The following is a 24,526-nucleotide window of genomic DNA, read 5'->3' on the forward strand; positions in this document are numbered from 1 at the left end:
GGGCAAAAATCCAATTTGAAATTCATATTCGGGGCAAAAATCTAATTTGAGATCCATATTTGAGGCAAAAATCCATATTCAAGGCAAAAATCTAATTTGAGATCCATATTCGGGGCAAAAATCCAATTTGAGATCTATATTTGGGGCAAAAAATCCAAGAGATCCATATTAAGAGCAAAAATTCATATTCGGGGCAAAAATCTCATTTAAGTTCCATATTTGATGCAAAAAATCATATTTAGGGCAAAAATTCAATTCCAAATCCATATTCAAGGCAAAAAACCATGATTTTTAGATATAATTTCGTAATTGGATCCATATTCAGGCAAAGAACCATAATAAACTTGTGAAAACATGTAAAATGGTGGACAGATAAGTAATTCAACCCAATATTCATGACTGTCCAAGTTGTTCGCACATCATCATCAAACAATGGATATTTGAAACATAACATCTGAGTACGGTCCAAACAAACATTGGACTTGGAACAGTTGTTATGGAACGAACATAATCAATGTTTTGTTCCGTTCTTTTTGTTCATTCTCTCCACACTGAACAAGCGATCAAACATACCCTAAGTGAATATCAGTTACCCTTTTGAAAGTAGAGTTTCACATAATAAGGTTTGAAAAGTTTCTCTTGGTTGTTGACAGCGAAAGTAGCTTTGTATGTTTTAACCAAATGGTAAAATTGTCAGAAATGCCCCCAAATTCAACGAAAATCGAGCAGGTGTGATGCAAGGAATATTGTGATATTTCTCAGCCTGTGTGACAAATATCGTGAGATTTATGAAAAATCTCATGATAATATCGCAAGAAATTGCCTAGAAGTTTAAAACGGCAATTTCTTGCTAGATTTACAAAATATCATGAGATTTATGAAAAAACATAAATACCGTGATTTAAATGTGATATTTATGTTTTAAATGGTTATTTATCGTGAAAAATTTGTGTATTTTTATTTTTAAATAATTTTTATTAATATTTTCTTATAAAAAATATTTTTATATTTTTTAATTAATTTTTTTATTGCCAAAATTTTGCCAAAAATGCGAAATTTATGGATTTTTTTCAATTTCTCGCAAGTTTTTTTAAAAACTAGAAATTGCCCATAAAAACGTTTGTCACTGTGAACTATCATTATTCTCATGACTAGTACGGTCATTTTCTGTATTTAAAACTTGAGGTGGCTAAAAGTAAATGTACCATAAACTGAAATTGCATTTTTTTCCCCTCTTTTGGCGATGGTGTTGATAGTGACAAATGCCAACTTGAGCAAAAAAAAAAGCAATCACTACCACTGGTGTTCTGTGTGCTGAGAAACAATTTCACAGAGAACATATCATTACTTGAACTTTGGTGATACGATGAAACTTGGGCTATCCTGGCAGTACCGATCGCTTCGATTTAGTTGTAAAGATGGATTTTGAAACCATAACATCTTACGAGTCAAACCCCAGCTCAAACCATCAATTACAAAAGTAGGTCTAGAATTAAAATCATTTAGTGGCTTTCTTCCCAAAAGGAACATAGGCTTGAGCATTTGAAACCACAACACTTTACGAGTCATACCAGCTCCAACCACCAATCCATGAACGTAGGTTTAGAACATCATTAAGTAGCTTTCTTCCCAAAGGAACATAGGATTGAGCAAAAAGTCAAAACCCAATTTTAAACTTGTATATTCAAGTAATATTTAGTAGTCTGGACTCTGGATTGATGGTTCAGGGTCTTCATTTTTTAACCCCCACTCTGATCTAATCAATTGATTTTATGCCTACTTCATAAGAATATGTAGGTGAGGTTGCACATAGAGGAGGACATTGCATTTCCTCGTCATAGGACTGTGTTGTATACATACACTAGGTTCTAACTCCCTTTCTCCACTTAAAACACACTTTACATGCACAATAGGGCTGGTAAACTGAGCCGAACAAAACCAACATGAAGTGGTCAAGCTTGGCTCATTTTTGTGGTGAGTTGAAGAGCCAAGCTTGAGTTCGAGTTAAGCGAGTGAGGTTTGAGCTAGCTCGGTTACAACAAAAAAACACGTTTTAAAGCTGAGTAAAAAATTTTGAACTCTGGTTTTATTAAGCCAAGATCAAGCCGACTCATTTACAGAAAAAATACATTGTATTTCAAGGTTGGATGTATAGGATTTGAACTCTGTAAGCTAAATGCTTCAACTATTTATGATATATTATATTATATAATACAAAATCTAGCTAAAATATTGTTTTCTTACTACTTAACAAGCCTGCACAAGTCGAGTTGAGCCAAACTCATATTGTCTGTGTAAGGTGTGTCGAGTTCATTTTATGAGTTCAACTATAGCCCTTTCCAAGTCATGAATGAGCAAAACCACGAGTGGCTCTCGTCTCTTTTCCCAGTCCTAATGAACATTCAAACAAACATGGAAAAAAAAGTGAATGAAATTATTTATGTGCTTGCAAGCCAAACCAAATCAGAAACTAAGACGATTTTTTCCTTAATTGTTTTTTGAACTGGGATGCTCTCATTGAAGCGATAATTCTGATCCTGTTTGCAAATTGATTGCAACTAGGACATTATGTTTTTCCAGTATGCATAAACACAAGAAAGACCATGAAACAAATTGCATTTTCTAGCAAGCGAGGGATACAAAACCAAGCATATAATATGATCATAAATGCATTATATAATGAATATCACCTTGTGCAGTAGTTTCTTAACACTGTTTCAAGGTCATAAGACAAAACCAGCATTATCAAAACAAATTACAGAAAAAATACTTCATACACTAGAATTGATCCACAGACAGCTTTCAAAGAAACAGCAAGACGGGTTGATTTATGAGTCTCAAGCCCCAAAGCACAGATGCCATCCTGGAAAAAAAATAAACATAAACACAATTATAAATGACACGTTTTCTCCACCATTCAAGGAAGATAACTCATTAAAAATGAACCAGGAATGACGAGCAGACCCCTGGGAAAATCAGGGCACTAACTGATGCCTGCTTTTGAATAGATCAGCTAAAATGAGGACAGACCATAGAAGAAACAACCATACTAGATCTGCTGATCTGACAAAAAGAGTAATTTGAATCTAGTCAAAGATGGCCACTACAATGAGTCGGAATCTCACCCAAGGTTAGGAATAAGCTACTTGACTCCAGGCATCAGATTATTCCTGTATAGATATTATACGATGCTAACCTAGCAAACGTCTGAGCAATGCACATCAAAAGTAGTTTCTCTTAATGAGCAGCGCACAATTTCCAAACAGACAAGTGCTATAAACTGATGCAAAAATGCATCTAAGTCAATACCAACAGATTTTCGGAAAGGTAAAGGCAATGAAATAATTCTTAACCCGATTATGTCCCTTATTTCAACATTCATATAGTTCTCTTCTGAAAAACTAAATGGTTACTTGCCCTCTGAGACAGCCCCTACCCAGAGAGGAAAAAAAAAGCCCAACTAAAGACAAGTCAAATCCATCATATTTATGTATCAAAGAAAAATGATATAATGGCCTAAGAAACATATATAAAAGAAAAACTTACCACCAGCCTCATTCTTCAAGATATAAATAACTATATAAGGATCAAAGAGTGGTTCAGTCGAACAAGGCTATCTCAACATATGGATCTCAGAATCAAACCCGATTAGGTGCATCTCCCAGCTTGATTATGCACAAAAAAGAAAAAAGAAGTTGCTAAAGAACAAATCTTAAGACGTGTTTTAATTACTCATACTTTTATCCATGAAAGTTCTGAATCAAATAACACATATAAGAGTTTTAGGCTCAATGGGCACTGATGAACAGGCAGACAACAAGCTGACCACAATCCTGGACCCTGATCGTCATCTAATTACAGATAGACTCCTGCACACCACAACCTAGTCTCAACCAAAGTGGCGAGAAAAGAAATTCCATCTGCTCACAACAAGAGCCAAACCAAAAAGTTCCTAGTGATGTTGCAAAACATATGATTGCTCCTATCTGGAGCCAAAACAAGCTGATTAGCAATCAACCTCATTCACGGGCAATTGATCAAACCAACCAACACATTTTGCTAAATACCAAGTCAGACAAACACTCATCTCTGTTCCATCATTTCCAGGAACAGAGGCGTTGTACACTTTTCTTCTTCCTCGTAACACCTGCATGACAGCACTTGGTACCCAAACAAAGGCTGCACCAAACCCACACTCGCAGAGCATCAACATAGTTTTGCTTAACATAGGCCTCTTCACCAACTTACCTCCAGAATTTGGCTATAGTAGTATAGCACTAATGCAGTGGAAACGCACAACATGTGAACTGTAGAAGATGCACTGAACCCTAGATAGAGAGAGAGAAGAGAGAGAAAGAGACGGCTGCACAGGAAGAGAGGACTCGATACTTGTTATTAGGGTCTCTCTCTATGTTAAATAGAGAGAGGCTTAAAGAAATAATTACAGCCAAGTCCATAATAAAGGCAAAATTACAAATAGCATTAAATATAAAAGAACGTCACTTAAAAACACTTGTCTTCAACACTTCTTCAACACTCCCCCTCAAGCTGGAGCATAGATATCAATCATGCTCGGCTTGTCACAACATTTTGAGAAATTTGGTCTAGCAAGAGGTTTTGTAAACATATCTGCAACTTGGTCTTCCGACTTTAGATATCTGGTAGTGATATGACCAGCTTGAACCATATCCCTTACATAGTGGCAATCAACCTCAATGTGCTTTGTTCTCTCATGAAATACAGGATTGTTCGCTATATATGTTGCAGCTTTGTTATCGCACATCATAGTCATGGGAGAGGAAACCTTCACCTGAAGATCATAAAGAATAGTACGAACCCACATCAATTCAGCAGTTGTTTGGGCCATAGCCCGATATTCTGATTCTGCACTCGACCTAGAAACCACATATTGTTTCTTACTTCTCCAAGAGATCAAGTTGTCTCCCAGAAACACACAGAATCCTGTGGTAGATTTTCTATCTACTACAGATCCTGCATAGTCAGCATCAGAATAGGCCACTATCTTCAGAGTTCCACCTTTCCTGAACAATAACCCCTTTCCAGGTGAAGATTTTAGATATCTGAGAATCATAATAGCTGCATTCCAGTGTACCTCAGTTGGCTTGTCCATAAACTGGCTAACTTTGCTTACTGCTAAAGCAATATCCGGCCTGGTCACAGTTACATACAGTAGCTTCCCTACTAGGGAGCGATAGCTTTTGCTATCAACCAGTTTTGACCCTTCTTCAAACAACTGAACTTTATGGTCCATGGGAATATTTGTTGGTTTAGCTCCCAACATTCTCGTTTCCTTTAATAAGTCAAGAACATACTTCCGTTGAGACAAAATCATCCCTTCACGGCTCCTGGCAACTTCTATACCCAGAAAATACCTGAGTGAACCAAGGTCTTTTGTAACAAAGTGTTTTTTAAGATGAGCCTTTGTGGCTTCAATAGCTTTCACATCATCTCCTGTAAGAATGATGTCATCCACATATACCACCATAACAACTATGCCAGAGCTAGTTTTCTTTATAAATAGTGTATGATCTACTGCTGACCTATTAAAGCCAAAGTGTGACATCACTTCAAACAACTTTTAAAACCATGCACGAGGACTTTGTTTCAAGCCATAAATCGCCTTTTTCAATCTACACACCTTCTGACACTCCCCCTCAACCGCGAATCCTGGAGGTTGTTGCATGTAAACGGTCTCAGATAAATCCTCATATAGAAATGCATTTTTCACATCTAATTGGTAGAAGTTCCAACCATGTTAAACAGCTACTGAGAGAACAAGACGAATGGTACCCATCTGTGCAACAGGAGAAAAAGTTTCAAAGAAATCAATACCATATGTCTGAGTGTATCCTTTTGCAACTAATCTGGCCTTGTACCTTTCAATAGAACCATCAGATTTGTATTTTATGGTATATACCCATTTACATCCAACAATGTCGGCATCTGCTAGGGAATCAACTAGATCCCATGTATGCTGAGATATTAAAGCATCCATTTCTTCTTGCATAGCCAGCTTCCAGCGAGTATCAAGCTCTGCCTGCTGATAGTTCAGAGGAATAGTTTCAGCAGATAAGGCTGAAATAAAAGATTTCATCTGATTTTCAATTCTGGTAGTAGAGACAAAATGAGATATGGGATATAAGGTACATTGTCGTGTCCCCTTTCGTAGAGCAATAGGTCTGTTATCAGCATCATGAAGATCACTATTGTCAGTAGAACTTACCTCAGGGGAAGAAGAAGATAAAGGCACTTGCGAAGGTGGATCTCTACGCACATATACAAATGAAGGATTATGAAATCTGGAAAAGGATGAAGGTTGGTTCGGGAATGAGGGTACGAATTCCAAAGGAAAAGGAGGTATAGGTAATGGACAAGACTCAACTGGATCAACCTGCAGCGAGGAACCTGTACTAGAGTAATATAGAGTGGATTCCAAGAAAGAGACATCCGCACTGACATACTCTCGACGAGAAGTAGGATCATAACATCAATATCCCTTTTGATTTTTAGGATAACCTATAAATATGCATTTTGTAGCTTGAGCAGCTAATTTATCACGGTCAGGGCCAAGTTTGTGTACAAAACAAACACATCCAAATACTTTGGGCGAGAGGGAGAAGAGAGGGGTATTGGGTTTTAGGATAAACACATCCAAATACTTTGGGCGAGAGGGAGAAGAGGGGGGGGGGGGGGGGGGTATTGGGTTTTAGGATATGAATTGGAATTTGATCACCCACAGAAGATGAAGGCATGTGGTTGATGTAAAAGTATCTTCAACAAGATACTTTAGTCGATAACACAACAACCTTAAGAATAAATGTGTGAACATACACACCCAAGAACACTTGTGCACAACAAACACAACACACCGAATCACAAATGTGCACTTGCACCCATAAGTTTCATAAACACTAAAGAGGTTGGGCTATAATCCCAAATCCCTTGAGAAAATACAAGAGGAGCTGCCCATATAAATAGGGCTTGGAGGAGGCCTTGGGAGGGGCTCCACATAGTCGTTGGAGCCCCTCCAACGGTCACATTTGTGACCGTTGGAGGGATCCAACGACTAGTGGGTTGGGCCCCTCCCAATGCATGTACAATGCATTAAATGCAAAAAACAAAAATACAAAAAGAAAAAGAAAAAAGAAAATACAAAAAAAATATATTCTTGAAAAAGAATATGTGTAAAATTCCTAAACTACCCTTACTATGACTATATATATTTTATATATATAATTGGTAAATACATATACATATATTATATATATGTATATGTATTACCTTATATATATAAAATATATATACGAAATTACAAGTTTGATTACATAATTTAACACCCCCCCTCAAACTTAGGGCAAGATGACCGATAGTTTGCCAAGAAGGAAGTTGAACCGCGGAGCGCACAGGGCTTTAGTAAAGAAATCGGCCAACTGATATTCGGACGTGACATAAGGAAGGTCGATAACTCCTCGGAGATATGCTTCACGAACATAGTGACAGTCCATTTCGATGTGTTTTGTCCGCTCATGAAAGGTGTGGTTCTTTGCAATGTAGATTGCACTTTTGTTGTCGCAGCATAGCTTGGTGGGTCCTTCAATTTTGATCCCCATGTCTTCTAGCAGTTGGTGAATCCAAACAATCTCCATGGTAGTAGTGGCCATGGCACGATATTCAGCTTCAGTTGAGGAGAGCGACACCTTTTGTTGCTTCTTGCATCTCCACGAAATTAGTGAGTCTCCTAAGAACACACAAAAACCAGTGGTGGAGTGACGGTTATTTGGGTCACCTCCCCAATCTGAGTCAGTATAAGCAATCAATTTTAAATCAGAGGAAGAGGACAGAAAAACTCCCTTATTTAGAGTACCCTTTATGTATCTTACGACCCGTAAGATGGCACTCATGTGAACGGATGTAGGCGCATGCTAAAATTGACTTGCAGTATGGACTGCATGGGATATATCTGGTCTGGTAATACTCAGATACATCAGGGACCCTACAAGCTGTCTGTAAGGTGTAGGATCCAATAGGGGAACTCCATCATCAATTTTCATCTTTGCTCCTACTACCGCAGGAGTTTCACACAGCTTCTCATCTGTAATACCTGACCTGTCAATGATCTCAGAAGCAAGCTTAGTTTGAGATAAGAAATATCCTCGAAGAGAGTATGCCACTTCAATTCCCAAAAAATAAGTTAAAAAACCCAAGTCAGACATTTCAAATTTATCTTTTAAGATAGATTTTATACTTTTAACCCCGTTAGAATCACTCCCAGTGATGAGCATGTCATCAACATACAGAAGTAAAATAACAATCCCTGCATTGAATTTTCTAACAAATAGAGCAGTGTCAGTAAAACAAGAGGAAAAACCATTCTCAATCATAACAGAGTTAAATCTATCATACCAAGCCTTGGGAGCTTGTTTTAGGCCATAGAGTGTTTTCTGAAGACGAAGCACCTTTCCCTTAGGAGTCTCCATTCCAGGAGGAGCATCCATGTAGACTTCTTCGCTTAAATCGCCATTTAAAAAGGCATTTTTCACATCCATTTGATAGATGTTCCATTTGTTGATAGAGGCAACGATTATAAGACATCGAACAGTGACCATACGAGCTACAGGAGCAAAAGTTTCTTCATAGTCAATACCATATTCTTGACTATATCCTTTTGCAACCAAACGAGCTTTATACCTTTCAAGGGATCCATCACTTTTAGTTTTTACTTTGAAAACCCATTTGCACCCTATTGTTTTCTTGCCTTTAGGAAGATTTTGGAATTCCCAGGTTTTGGCTCTTCTCAGAGCCTCAAGTTCATTGTCCATGGCATTAATCCATTCAGGGCATTTACGTGCTTCTTCAAAATTTCTAGGTTCTATATAAGAGTGGATGGCACTAAGGCAGGCTCTATATCTTGGTGAGAAAGAGTCATAGGAAATGAACCTAGAAGGAGACCTTCTACTTCTCTCAGTTCTACGAGGGATCACTTCATTCTGAGAGGCACTGGAACTGACATCATTATATCTGTCAAGAGCACTCCTAAAGTTGTTTTGATCTCTATGAGAGTAGGTGATAGGGTCTCTAAGTAATTCAATAGGTTGATGTGACGAAGGAGACAAGGAGATGTTTTCCTCGGTTTCAAGTTCATTTGGGTTATCTTGATCTGACTCATTATCACTAGTATCATCGTCCTTATTCAGTAAATCAAATAAAAAAGAGTAATCCATATTTTCATTATGGGGTTCACAACTTTCAAATCCACTAACATTTTCCAAAAAACTCACGTTCCTGGAAACATACAACTTATCACTTTTGATATCATAACAACGAAATCCTTTTTGGGTTTCAGAATAGCCAAGAAAGGCACAAGGAATGGCCTTTGGAGAAAGTTTGTCATTCTTATCAGTAAGAACAAAACACTTACACCCAAAGACCCTTAACCTGCTATAATCAGGTTCCTTATCATACAGTTTTTCAAAGGGAGAAATTTTGTTTAAATTTTTCGATGGAAGTCGGTTTATGAGATAGACAGAGGTAAGAGCTGCCTCATCCCAAAGATTTTTTGGAATGTTTTGAGAAATGAGCAAAGTCCTAGTTGTTTCAATGATGTGCCTGTGTTTTCGTTCGGCTAACCCATTTTGTTGAGGGGTTTTTGGACATGATTTTTGGTGAAGAATTCCAAAATTTTCAAGATAACCCTTAAATTCATTTGAGAGGTATTCTCCTCCAGAGTCAGACCTAAAAATTTTTAAAGATCCATTGAATTGATTTGAAATCATCATGTGAAAATTTTTAAAGGTTGAAAAAACTTCATGTTTATGTTTAAGGAAATAGATCCAACAAAACCTAGTATAGTCATCCACAAAGATTACATAATATGAAAAACCTCCTTTAGACATTACCGGAGCCGGTCCCCATACATCGGAATGGACAATTTCAAATGGTTTTGTCGTAAACATGGATCTTTGAGGAAAGGGCAAACATTTCATTTTCCCAAGAATGCATTCATTACACAAAAAGTCACTTTTACAAAGATGTTTAACAAAAGGCAAGTACGAGATTTTAACAATATTGGGATGACCCAATCTCTTATGCCATACATGAATGTCTTTGTTTTGGACGACGTTGCAAAATTGACTCTTGGGAACTTGAAGAAAATCTACGTAGTAGAGGTCTCCTCTTCTAGAGCCTTCCCCAATCAATCTCCCGGACTGGCGATCCTGTATCCAACATTTATTAGAAGAAAATTTTATATCGCAACCATGGTCCGAGAGTTGGGAAACGGAAAGAAGATTTAGGTTAAGGTTTGGGATAAAACGAATTTTTGGAACAAAGAAGTCTTGTTTTTCAAAATTACCTATTCCTTTAATCTCAAGAGATGTACCGTCCGCGGTTGATACAAAGGATGGAAAAGCACTTTTAGAAAAATTTGAAAGAGTGCAATAACTAGGGGTCATGTGAAAGGATGCCCCGGAATCTAAAAGCCAAGATGTCTTACCGGGGGAAGAGGATGACATAGCGGCTCTGGAAGTACCTCCCTTGAGAAGAGGTTGTAGGGCTTCCACGATTTGTTGAAGAGAAAGAGACTCACTTGATAAAGGGGGTCGTTCTTCAACTTGAGATGCCATAGCCGTTGCAATCAATTTCTTCCATTTAGGACACAAGGGTTTGATATGTCCGGGTTCTTTACAATGATAGCAAGTTACTTTGCTATAGTCTCTTTTGCCATACCGATCATTTCCTCCTTGACCTTGATTCTTGAAATGAGGAGGTCTATAGGTCCTCATGTTATTTCCCGGTCTTGACACGGCATTAGCCATTTCACCATCTTCTTGAGTAGAAGAAGTAACAAGAATGCTAGGGTTATTTTTGCCAATCCCCATACGGGTTTCTTCACCACTTAGCTTGGTGATAACATCTTCGAGTGAGGGGGATGTGAAGGCGGAGAGAAGAGAGGACCGAACTTGTTCAAATTCGGGTCTAAGGCCATTTAAAAAATTGAAGAACCGGTCTTCTTCAAGTTGTTTGTGCCTTAATTCGATAGCCTCACCACTCCATTTAGGTTCAAGAATTGCGAGCTCGTCCCAAATAGAGGATAATTCGGCAAAGTACTCCCGAATGGTCATGTCATTTTGTTGGAGAGTCAAAGCCCTCTTTTGAAGAAAGTACTTGTGGGATAGATCTCTTGAGGTGTACATTTTCTCAAGATATACCCAAGCTTCGGAAGCCCTTTTAAATTTGATGATGTTGGCATTTATCTTGGTCTCAACGGATGAGAAAATCCAAGATAATATCTTGAAGTTCTTCATTTCCCAATCATCATGTTTCTTAGAATACTCTTCAAGGGTCTTTTGTCTTTCATCCCCTTCAAGAATCTTAATATCACCTCCTTCAACAATGGTAATTTTGGGTTCCGGTTCCGGTATGGATCCATAAACGTAACCCCAAAGCCCCTTTCCTTTAATATGGGCTTCCATATTACCGGCCCAAACATGATAGTTTGAGTCATTAAGCTTAAACCCAAGAGAGAAATGGGAGTCTTTTTCGCCCATTAGAGAGGAATGAATGCAAGAGATAGTATGTACCTTAATTACTTTTTGCGTCTTTCTTGACAAAAGGAGCTCCTAAAATATTGCTCGAAGAAGATGATCTTCTTTTATTTCAAAAAACTTGAAGGCACGCTTCCCAAGGAATGCAAAAGAAGGCGAGTCGCAATTCTTCTTCTTCAACGAGGCTCTGATACCATGTAAAAGTATCTTCAACAAGATACTTTAGTCGATAACACAACAACCTTAAGAATAAATGTGTGAACATACACACCCAAGAACACTTGTGCACAACAAACACAACACACCGAATCACAAATGTGCACTTGCACCCATAAGTTTCATAAACACTAAAGAGGTTGGGCTATAATCCCAAATCCCTTGAGAAAATACAAGAGGAGCTGCCCATATAAATAGGGCTTGGAGGAGGCCTTGGGAGGGGCTCCACATAGTCGTTGGAGCCCCTCCAACGGTCACATTTGTGACCGTTGGAGGGGTCCAACGACTAGTGGGTTGGGCCCCTCCCAATGCATGTACAATGCATTAAATGCAAAAAACAAAAATACAAAAAGAAAAAGAAAATACAAAAAAAACATATTCTTGAAAAAGAATATGTGTAAAATTCCTAAACTACCCTTACTATGACTATATATATTTTATATATATAATTGGTAAATACATATACATATATTATATATATGTATATGTATTACCTTATATATATAAAATATATATACGAAATTACAAGTTTGATTACATAATTTAACAGTTGATCAGATAACAAGCAGTTGTAATCGCATCACCCCAGTATAACGCAGGAACATTGGATTGAATCATAATGGTCCTGGCAACATCAAGCAGGTGACGATGTTTTCGCTCAGCCACCCCATTTTGTTGAGATGAATAGGCACAAGAAGTTTGGGGTTGGATGCCATTATCTTGGTAAAATTGTAACAGACCTTTTGATTTAAACTCGAGAGCATTATCAGTACGAACAATCTTGACAATAGATTCAAACTGAGTTTTTATTTCAAGAATTAAAGATTGGAGAATACTTGGAACTTCATATCGTTCCTTTATTAAAAACACCCATGACAACTTAGAGAAATCATCAACAATAACTAGATAATATCGACACTGAGTCCTAGTAGGAATCTTACTAGGACCCCATACATCTGCATGAAGAAGTTCAAAGACTTTATTACTAGACTGACTCTGACTCGAAGGGAATGAACTTCGTTGATGCTTGCCCGGCTGACATGCTTCACACTGAAATGATGTGGTGGAAGGAATCTGAGGAAAGACCGACCGAAGCTTTGACAATGAAGGATGACCAAGACGACGATGCCACTGAACAGGACTGAATGAATGTTCCACTGCAGCATGAACAATACCCATTGAATGATGTAGGCAGTAAATTCCATTTTCTTCATAGCCTCCATCAATCTTTTTCCCCGTCAGCAAATCCTGAAAATGACAACCCATTGGATCAAATATTACTCTACAGTTTTGTTCTTTTATAAGGCAACTAACAGAGAGTAAACTTTGAGGAAAGTTTGGAGCATGAAGAGCATTTTTCAACTGTAATGAGGAGGATATAGAAATATTTCCCTGACCAACAACCGGGGAGGAGCTCCCATCGGCTAATGAGACTCCAAGCTGAGCCTTAATATCCTTTAGATCTGAAAAGACACATGAATTTCCACACAAATGTCTGGATGCACCAGAGTCAATAACCCACTTACTATCAGTCGGATGAAGATGATTTCCGGTTGAATAGGCAACACCAGCTACAGGAGGGGTGAAACTCAAAGGTCGAAGAGCTATCAGCTCATCATATTCCGCACGACTAAGGGTGATACTACTTTCATTTGCAGAGATATTTTCCTGTGCCTTTGTTGCCTCGAGAGTAGTAACATTGGCTTTAGGAGCATATGACTTTGATGAAGGGGGGGGTTGGCCCGCCATGCTTATCCCAGCAACGATCTTCTAAATGTCCATATTTTCCACAAAATGTACATTAAAGTTTTCCTCTGCCTCCCACACCTCGTCCGTGTTAAAATGTAAAATTGTACATATATGTATATATAATAATATTATATTATATATATATATATACATTTTTCATTTCTTTCTTTTCTGTAATTTTTTTCCTTTATTTTTTATTTTTTGTCTTTATGTCATCTAGTTCAGTTTGAACTAGAATGACTGTTGCTAGTCAAGTCCTGTCCAGACTTGACTAGCAATAGAGCTGTTGGACTGACACATTCCAACAACTCTAAATAGAGCTGTTGGACTGTGCCCAACAGCTCTATTGAGTCCTCTTTCAGCTGTGTATATAAATGGGTGCAGCCCCTCTTGTATTTTACTCCAATGCTTCTTAAGCAATTGGTTTTTCATATCAATACAGAATACATTTTTATTTTTATTTTGTTTCCAGTTATACCCTTTTTAAGGGTTATGCTTTAGTGTCATTCTTGACACTTGCTCTTGTTAATCTAAGCTCGTGTTTCGAAGATCCCCATTTCATTTCGTGGTATCAGAGCCGCGGAAGTACTAAATCTTGAGGAAAAGCTGCCTCGGTTTCCGTGCCCGTTTGCAAAAGTGTTCGCCACTTGAAGAGAAGTGTTTTATCACTTCATTGGAGAAGATTTCACATCTTGTTGTATTGTTTTTTTTTCTTTCTTTTTCATTTTCCTTGTTTCTCTTTTATCCCTATTCTTTCTCTCCTTGTAATCGATGGATGACAATGATAAAGTCACCATCATGCCTATGAAACTAAGCGATACGAACTATGTAACATGGGCTTCAATCATGAAGCACCATATATGGGGAAAAGGCTTATGAGGGATTGTGGATAGTTTCGATTCGGAACCTAAGCTATCTCTTACTAAAAAGGAGGGAGATAAAGAGGTCCCTCTATCGGAAGAAGAGAAAATCAAGGTTATTGCCTCATACGAGAAGAAATGGAAAGAATGGAGAATATCTCATGCGAAGATAATGTCATGGCTTATCAATAGCGTTGACATTAAAAAATGCTCAAGTCTTGCCAAATTTGATCATGCCGATAAGGCATGGGAATACCTTAAGAATATGTATTCCCTTAAAGATATTGCACACGTGTGCAACCTCCAAGAAAAAGTTCGAATGATGACACAAGGAGACAAAACTATTCGTGAATATTACAATGGGTTGTCCGAACTTTGGGAAGAACTTTTCCTTTTAGAACCAAAGTGGCATTGTGCCGAAGACATCGAGCTTCGTCAGAAACAACTCGATGCCGAACATTTTTACCAGTTTATCACTGGATTAAGGCCGGAATTTGAAACCACTAAATCGGCCCTACTTCACCGGGGAAAATTTTCTTCTATTGTTGAAACTATTGAAGAGTTAACAATGGAAGAAAATCGTCTCCGGAAAGGTTCTTTAAAAATTGAAGATGATTCCGTTTTAGCCGTGTCTAGACCAGAGAATCATGTTCGATCATATAGGCCTCCTCACTTTAACCGACAAAATGGTGACTATGATAAGAAGAAAGTTATTTGTCATCACTGTCATGAACCGGGACACTACAGGCCACAATGTCCCAAACTTAAGGAGCTGAGAGAAAAAAGAGCTGCAATTGCTGGATCGGAGCCTAAAGATCAGGATGCACCAGTTTCCCTGGCCCAACTAATGGAGATTCTTCAGCCTCTCATCAAAGGTGTCTCTTCCTCATCTGAAGCTTCAACCGGCGCAGCAGCCTCATCTTTTTCTGATCTAGGTAAAATTTCTTGGCTTCTTGACTCTGGTGCATCTTTTCATATGACCCCAAATAATCAAAGTCTATCCAAATGTGTTAAAAATAAAACAAGTGTGTCAAAGGTCTTTACTGCTGATGGGACTTCTCTTGAAATAGAAGGAATAGGAAATTTTGAAAAAATTTATAAAACAAAAAAATTTTTTATTCCAGAAATTAGACATGTTCCCAAATTAAATTTAAATCTTTTATTTGTATCTCAAATTTCTGATTATGGGTGTAATATTTCTTTTTCTTCTCATGGTTGTTGGGTACAGGATCGCCAGTCAGGCAAGCTGATTGGGGAAGGCCATAGAGAAGGAGGACTCTATTACATGGATTTTTTGGAAATGCCAAAGAAAGCTTTTTGTTATAATATTCAAAAAATAGAGTTGGAACTGTGGCATAAGAGACTTGGTCACCCACATATAGCCAAAATCCAACATTAATCTAGGGAAATTTTGTAATTCTGAATCATTTGATTATAAAGATTGTATTCTCTGCAAAATGAAAAGATTACCATTTCAGAACAGAACCTTTTTCTCTTCAAGACCACTTGAATTAATACACTCGGATGTTTGGGGTCCTGCACCAGTAATTTCTAAAGGAGGATTTGTTTACTATGTTATTTTTGTCGATGATTTCTCCCAACATACATGGATGTACTTTCTCAAACATAAGTCTGAAGTATTTTCATACTTTCAAATTTTTCATAATATGGTTAAAAACAAGTTTCAAAATGATATTACTATTTTTCGCACAGATTCAGGGGGAGAGTTCTTATCCACAGATTTTCAAAATTATCTTAAATTGCATGGCATCACACATCAAAGATCTTGTCCTTATACACCTCAACAAAATGGACTGGCAGAACGAAAACATCGCCATATTATAGAAACCACTAGGACTTTATTAATAGCAAATCAAGTCCCGAAAGACTTTTGGGCAGAAGCTGCCTTAACTGCCACATATCTCATTAATAGGATGCCATCTTCTTCGTTACAAAATATCACTCCCATTGAAAAACTTATGAACATTTCTCCAGACTACTCTAGACTAAGAATATTTGGGTGCAAATGTTTCATATTTACTGACAAAAATGATAAACTTTCCCCTCGTGCGATTCCCTGTGCCTTTTTAGGATATGCTGAAAACCAGAAAGGTTATAGATGTTTTGACTTCAAAAATAATAAACTATATGTGTCTAGAAATGTTTCCTTTCTTGAAAAGGAGAGCTTCTTTGATTTTAGAAAATTAAAAGACGTCACTGAGTACTCCTTTTTGCTAGATCTAACATCAACATCTAATGAATATGACCTTGACTGTAACTTTGATGATGATCAAAGAATTATTGATCTTAATGTTGAAAATGAAGAAGTTCATAGAGATACTAGTATTCAATATTCCAGGCGACAAGAGTCTAATCCTCCATGTGCACTTGAGAAATATTCTAACATTCCAACTAGACAATCAACCCGAATCTCGAGGCCTCCAGGAAAGTTTGTATCATACGAGTCTTTCTCACCCACATATAGGGCAGTTATTGCATTAATTCACTCATATGAAGAACCATCCACATATTTTCAAGCAAAAAATGATATCAAATGGATAGAAGCTATGAAAGCTGAATTAGATGCACTTGAAAAGGCTTCTACATGGAATATTCAAGATCTTCCTCCAGGGAAGAAAACTATAGGATGTCGATGGGTTTATAAAATTAAAACCAAGAGTGATGGTACTCTTGAAAGATATAAAGCTCGTTTAGTAGCCAAAGGTTATGCCCAAGAATATGGGATTGATTATGAAGAAACCTTTGCTCCGGTGGCTCGTATGACTACTGTCCGAACCTTAATCGCCTTAGCTTCTATCAAAAAATGGCCTATTTTTCAAATGGATGTCAAAAATGCTTTTTTAAATGGAAAGCTAGTTGAAGAAGTATATATGGAACCCCCTCCTGGTCTAAGTATTCCTAAGGGTAAAGTCCTCCGCTTAGAAAAAGCTCTCTATGGACTTAAACAAGCACCAAAAGCTTGGTATGATAGGTTTAGTCGTGTTATGATTGATATTGGTTTTCAATTCTGTTTAACTGACACTGCTTTGTTTATTAAGAATTCTGATGCAGGGATCATTGTGCTTCTTCTCTATGTGGATGATATGATCATCACCGGAAGCGATAAACAGGGAGTTGAAACAATCAAAACACTTCTTAAATCTCATTTTGAAATGACTGATTTGGGCTTGTTGAGATATTTTTTAGGCATTGAAGTTGCTTATTCTCCTAGAGGATATTTATTATCTCAGACTAAATTTGCTTTTGATATTGTTTTCAGGTCTGGTATTACTGATGATAAGAAAGTCGACACTCCAGAAGTTGTTAATGTTAAAATGAAGATTGATGATGGAGAACTTCTTGCAGACCCTACTCCTTACAGACAGCTTGTCGGGGCACTTTCCTATCTATCCATTACCAGACCAGATATAGCACATGTTGTTCATACAGCAAGTCAATTTCAACATGCTCCTACTTCTGTTCATATGGGAGCAGTCATGCGTATTATCAGATACATCAAGTCCTCTCTTTCACGAGGACTTTTCTTATCTTCCTCCTCTTCTCTTGATTTAATTGCATATACTGATGCTGATTGGGGAGGTGATCCCAATAACAGACACTCAACCACTGGCTTTTGTATCTTTTTAGGGGAATCATTAATCTCGTGGAGGTGTAAAAAGCAGCAGAAGGTATCTCTCTCATCCACCGAAGCTGAATACAGAGCCATGGCAACCACGACCATGGAAGTAGTTTGGCTCCGACGACTGCTTGCTGACATGGGAGTTGAAGCAACAAAGGCTTCACAAATGTGTTGTGACAACAAAAGTGCGATCTACATTGCCAGTAACAGAACATTCCACGAACGCACCAAACACATCGAAATGGATTGTCACTACGTCAGAGAGGAATATCTACACGGGATAATTGATCTGCCATATGTCACTTCAGAATATCAGTTAGCAGACTTCTTTACAAAGCCTCTCGCTGCTCCCCGATTTCACTTTCTCTTAGACAAACTTTCGCTCATTGTACCGTAAGTTTGAGGGGGAGTGTTAAAATGTAAAACTGTACATATATGTATATATAATAATATTATATTATATATATATATATACATTTTTCATTTCTTTCTTTTCTGTAATTTTTTTCCTTTATTTTTTATTTTTTGTCTTTATGTCATCTAGTTCAGTTTGAACTAGAATGACTGTTGCTAGTCAAGTCCTGTCCAGACTTGACTAGCAATAGAGCTGTTGGACTGACACAGTCCAACAGCTCTTAATAGAGCTGTTGAACTGTGCCCAACAGCTCTATTGAGTCCTCTTTCAGCTGTGTATATAAAGGGGTGCAGCCCCTCTTGTATTTTACTCCAATGCTTCTTAAGCAATTGGTTTTTCATATCAATAAAGAATACATTTTTATTTTTATTTTGTTTCCAGTTATACCCTTTTTAAGGGTTATGCTTTAGTGTCATTCTTGACACTTGCTCTTGTTAATCTAAGCTCGTGTTTCGAAGATCCCCATTTCATTTCAGTCTGAGACCTCGTCCTCTGATGTTCTGAAAATTTCCACGCCCATAACCAGATGAGACAACTAAAGCATATGACTGAGTCACAGGCTGAGAATGTGGAAGAGAGATCGCAAGTCTACTCAGACGATTATATGTCTCAGCAAGAGTAGGTACATCTGAACCAGTTAACATTTGGACTTTTGCAACAGAGAATTCTGAAGATAAACCTGTAAGAAACCGAGCAACCATAGTTTGTTCTTGATGATTCTTTTGTTTCGAACAGCAGAGAGGTTTGTGAGCATTAAGTCTTTCAAAGGCAGCTTTTACGGAGGCATAGTACTGGGCCAAGGTTTGATCTCCCTGCTGTAAATTATATATTTCTTGTTCAACTTGCAGGATATGACTCACATTAGTCTCGTGTGAGTACGTATCTCGAAGATTGTCCCATATCTGTCTGGCTGTATTATAGTAAATTAAACCATCTGCAATATGAGGTTCGACACTATTCATAATCCATGACATAACTATGTCATTATCTTCATTCCAGGTAACATATTTTCCCACCTTTTCATTGGGTTCGTCTTCCAACAAGACATGTTTTCTACGATGTCCATATACCGACATCATAAATGTTCTGGACCACCTAGCATAGTTAGTTTCATTCAACCTTACAGACGAGCCGTACGAAAATGGATTGGCAAAAGCTTTATATTCTCCAATATTTTCCAATTTTGAATCACCTTTCGAAGTTTCAGCCATACTTCTGGTTCAGCAAAAAAAAACTAGACAGACTCCAATCAACTCAGGGAAACACGTGTGTACCACCCACACATCAACCGATATGACAATCAGCAACTGTTCACACAAAAAAAAACTCACTACAGTAAGGGACAGCAGCCCACAACCATAAAAAAATTTTCCAACACGTCAGTGAATCACAACCAACATAACTCTGCATACGCAGAACCTGGTTCATAACATGGGTTGCTCCTCGGACATATACAACTCGTCAATCAGTCATTTTTCAATCACAAGCAACACCACTACTTGTTTGATTGTTGTTTCTTCAAAAAAACTAGGAAGTCGCAACATGAACTCTCGATACAGAAAAACACTCAGGGCCCAAATATCAGGGTGTCATGGCTGAAATCAAAACATTGATAGATTAACACATTCACGGCTGAAATATCATGATAGAAGCATTGATATCTTTCACACATTCACGGCAGATCAGAAAGCAAATAGATTAACACACAGGAGCTAACGTGGTTAAGTGCAAACTGTACCCATGTCCACGATATCAAGGTCTCACACCATGAAATCACAAAAAAAACAGAGCCCAAACATATGCAGAATCACCAACAGCAACCGCAGACTCACCAGGGAATGAAATAACCAACATTCGTCAACACTTACCAACAGCAGAGTCAACCTGGAATGAAATAAGACTCGGCAACAAAGAACCACGGCAGGAACTCACCGCAAAGAAGAAACTCGGCAACAGGTAGTCACGAAAAAAAAAAAAAAACCCGAAAAGCTACCAAACCCACAACAAGCATCCACGACCAGCAGCACGCCCAGATCTTTCATCAGATCTTAAAAAATAATTTTAATCGCTGACCTGATTGGAGAAATAGTTTCATTAGATAGAAGTTTGATCACGATCGACTGTGCTTTGATCACACTCGATCATGCTCCCACGATCACGATCGGCTATCGATCACGCTCCCACGATCGGCTAGGCTCTGATACCATGTAGAAGATGCACTGAACCCTAGATAGAGAGAGAGAAGAGAGAGAGAAGAGAGAGGGAGAGAGAGAGAGAGAAAGAGAGAGACAGCTGCACAGGAAGAGAGGACTCGGTACTTGTTATTAGAGTCTCTCTCTATGTTAAATAGAGAGAGGCTTAAAGAAATAATTACAGCCAAGTCCATAATAAAGGCAAAATTACAAATAGCATTAAATATAAAAGAACGTCACTTAAAACCACCTGTCTTCAACATGAACAACCAGCTCTTCAACACAATGTGCATATTCCTTGATCGATCCAATCCCATCCCATCATGAGCACGACCCTTGATGGCCTTCTGACCATCAGATGAGAAGAATCTTCTTCATGTTTCAAATAAGCCTCTATATACCCAGGACCTATGTCACATGGGTGCGGGGGTCCAGCACTTTCAAAAAACTTGGGTGCGGGGGTGCGGCAAATATATATATATATATATATATATATATATATATATATATATATATATATATATATATATATATATCAGTTTTAACAGTTAACAACAGTAACACTAATGAAATAAAAAACAATTATCATAATATCATCAAATCAATTCATCATCATGCATGAAATAAATCAAAATTAACAATCTACAATTCTATTCTACATCATAAAAACTAACACCCGCACTAATATAATATATCTATGTATAAACAGTATCGTGTTTATATTACATAGTTTATACATGTAAAAACAATGTAATAGATAGATTTTTAAGAAAATGAGCCAACCGAATTGAGTTTTTCCTAAAATGGGTAATTTTTTTTTTCAAAAATGGGCTTGTTTAGCCGAGATTGAGAGAGACTGAGGTACACAGTAAGGGAGAAAAGATTGACTACAGAAAGAGAGGCACACAGTATGAAAATGGAAAAAAACATAGACAGAGAGGTAGCCGAGAGATTGAGATGAGTGGAGAGAGAGATTGAAGGAGAGAACGAGAGAGAATAACGTACCTCAGTCGCCGGCGTTGGAATGTCACAGCTCAGCACTCACCGGCGTCAGGAGGAGAGGTCGGGAGGATTAGGGTGTCGCAAGTTAGCACTCGCCGGCGTCGGGAGGAGAGGTCGGGAGGATTAGGGCAAAAAAAAAATTGCCCTAATCCTCCTCTCCTCATCCCATTTCATCGGGCGAGTTTTTTTTTTAAGTCCAAAAGTTAGACATAAATGACCCTGGATGCGTTGACTGGACCCAGGGTCAGGTTGACCGCACCGGGTGCTGCACCCGCATCGCGTTGCGTCACGTCGATGCAGGTGCGGTACCTAGTTGGCCGAATCCCTGTGACATAGTTACAGATATCAGTGATATTTTCAAAATATCGCGATATTATTGTTGTAAATTCAGCAAAATAGGTAAAATATTGCAATATTTTGAAAGCATCACCAATTTGATAATATTGTGATATTATCATGAGAATATCGCGATATTCTTGTGATATTATCAATTAGTTTTATTGTTTTATTGTTTTATTTATTTTTTACATTTTAAATATGTTTTTCTTCTTTTACGTTTTTTACTTATTTCTTTTATTATTTATATATTTTTTGTCTAAACATGATATTTTCTTACTTATTTTAGTTAGTTTTTAAGCCCAGAGATTTATCACCAAACCTATAATATCGCGAGAAATAGCCTCGCTGAGATATAGCCGATACTGATATTTGTGACTATGCCCATGATTATGTTCTGTAATCTTCCATTAAACAGTCTTTTATTTATACCCCAGACATATGTTCTCTATTCTTCCTAATCTTGCATTAAACAGTACCCTTTCTGTGTATCAACATCAAGCCAAATAGTGTGATCTGATTCCAACATAGCAAGTGCACACTGCTATTTGAATGATACAACTGCACTTTCTCTTTTCGCTTCTAAGGAAGCAGAAAAGAGAAGAGAGATAATAGTCTGATCTGATTCCAAAATAGAAAGTGCACGCTGATGATAAGCATCAGATCATGATATAGTCACACAGCTCCATTTGATAAACATCAGCAGATCATGACATAGTCACAGAGCTCCATTTTCAGCAGCTGAAGCCAATGATCTAGACCATCAAATGAAAATGTATATTTCTGATTGAGTATAACAAAATTCACAAGCCAATTACCATGGGGCTCCAGTGACCTATGTGTTCAATGGCTTCTGATCACCTTTACAGTGTAGAAATACATAACCTAGTTGACAATTTTCATGCCACGGGAAACCAAAAAAAACTGACCGACCAAAAGAAAAACTGAAAATCGATTCCCATGGAGATCGACACCACCAAAGCTTAAGAATGTAGAAAAAGGGTTAAGAAAAATTTGTATTCCAAATCGTCCATACAACTAAAACAATTCAGTACTCTTAGAATGATAATCGGACTCGTCGCAAACAAAAAAATGGAAAAGAATAATTTGTATTCCAGATCGTCCATTCAACTAACACAATGCAGTGCTCTTAGAATGATCATCTAACTCGTCCCAAACAGAAAAAGGGAAAATGTGAAATTATCTCGAACGGAAATAAAAAGCTTACAAACAGAAACAAGCAGACGGTGGACAATGCCCCATTTAGGCATACGATTTATTTCGACACAACTTCCGGTTGAGATCATCACAAAACAATCCCAGTTGTTGGTGTAGAACCAACAGATGTACAAAAGGCATTCCCAAGAACCATTCCCAACGACGGAACCAAGAAGTCATGTTATGATTTCAATTAGGCAATCCAATTCTATCTATACTCGAGACACCATCCAACCTAATTTCATCTTTCCGCAATCTTTTATAGAAAAGAAAAAGATCATCGGAATGACATTTAAAAAAAAACTGAAGGAATAACGAAAAGGAAACACTAAAGCAAAACCAAGATCCCATGAAATTCGGGCGATCTGCAAAGGTCGTCTCCAAACAGAAAACACAAAAACAACACATAAAATCAATCTTCCAAAGAAATACAACAGAACGAAGAATCAGAAGAAGAATTACCCTCATGTTTGATGAGGAAGCGGCCGGTCAGGCGACGGTGACGGTGACGTCGGGCAGGATCTCCGTGAAGTCGTGGGAGATGGGCTTGGTGAGCATGAGGGGGCGGTCGTGAGCCTCCTCCTCATCCTCGAAGTCGGTGGTACTGAGGTTGATGCATGAGCACCGGTGCAGCGAGGCGAAGAAGGCCGAGGCGACGCTCGCCCCGAGCCAATTGGCCACCTGATCTAGCTTCTCGCAACCCAGGAAGCCTCCGCTATCCATCCCCTCTCCGGCGACTCGTTGACCGCCGAATTCCGGCCAAGGAGAAAAAAGAGAGAGAGAGAGAGAGAGGGGAGGAGAAACGAAAGGAGAGGAAGACAGGGAGGGGAATTCAGGAGAAGAAAGATTGGACTTGGAGCGGGACGTAACGAGAGAGCCAACGGGTGTAGGCTTACGTAGCGTCAGCATGTGGCGGTGGTTTGAAGGACGGTCGTGGGCTTTTCTTCTTTGATTTTGTCTTTTTTGTATTTGACCGAGTTGTCATGGCAAAAACGGAAAATAACCGTACAGGTAATTTGACACGATTTTTTTAAAAACCTTATAATTTTTTATATTTTCTTGATGTCAAAATCAAAAGTATCCTATAAAATCAAAAGTATCATGTGTTACACTTTAGGATACTTTTACCTTTTGCAACTAAGAAATTAGGTATTATAAAATTATAGGGGTTGTCGAATATATCCAACATCCATTTAAATATAGAATCATAAGTTTTTTTTTATGCAAAATTAGACTTTATGAGCTCGCATAAATTTATTTGTGCAATCTCGATGAAAGTAAAATAACCAAAATTACAAATATCTGGCTTTTTCATATAAATATATTTGTGAAAC

At 37.9% G+C, this 24,526-nt stretch overlaps 1 long non-coding RNA gene across 1 annotated transcript; it reads right to left on the reverse strand.

The window, feature by feature from the left end:
* Positions 1-2,661: 2,661 nt before the first annotated feature.
* On the reverse strand, positions 2,662-23,938 carry LOC149813254 (uncharacterized). Its single transcript, XR_016428246.1, has 2 exons — positions 23,655-23,938; positions 2,662-2,863 (listed from the first exon to the last, which is right to left on the reverse strand). It is a non-coding gene; the product is annotated as an uncharacterized LOC149813254 (long non-coding RNA).
* Positions 23,939-24,526: the final 588 nt, after the last annotated feature.

The sequence above is a fragment of the Nuphar pumila genome, chromosome 16 (assembly GCF_984573655.1).
Source record: "Nuphar pumila chromosome 16, dmNupPumi1.hap1.1, whole genome shotgun sequence".
Classification (NCBI taxonomy): domain Eukaryota; kingdom Viridiplantae; phylum Streptophyta; class Magnoliopsida; order Nymphaeales; family Nymphaeaceae; genus Nuphar; species Nuphar pumila.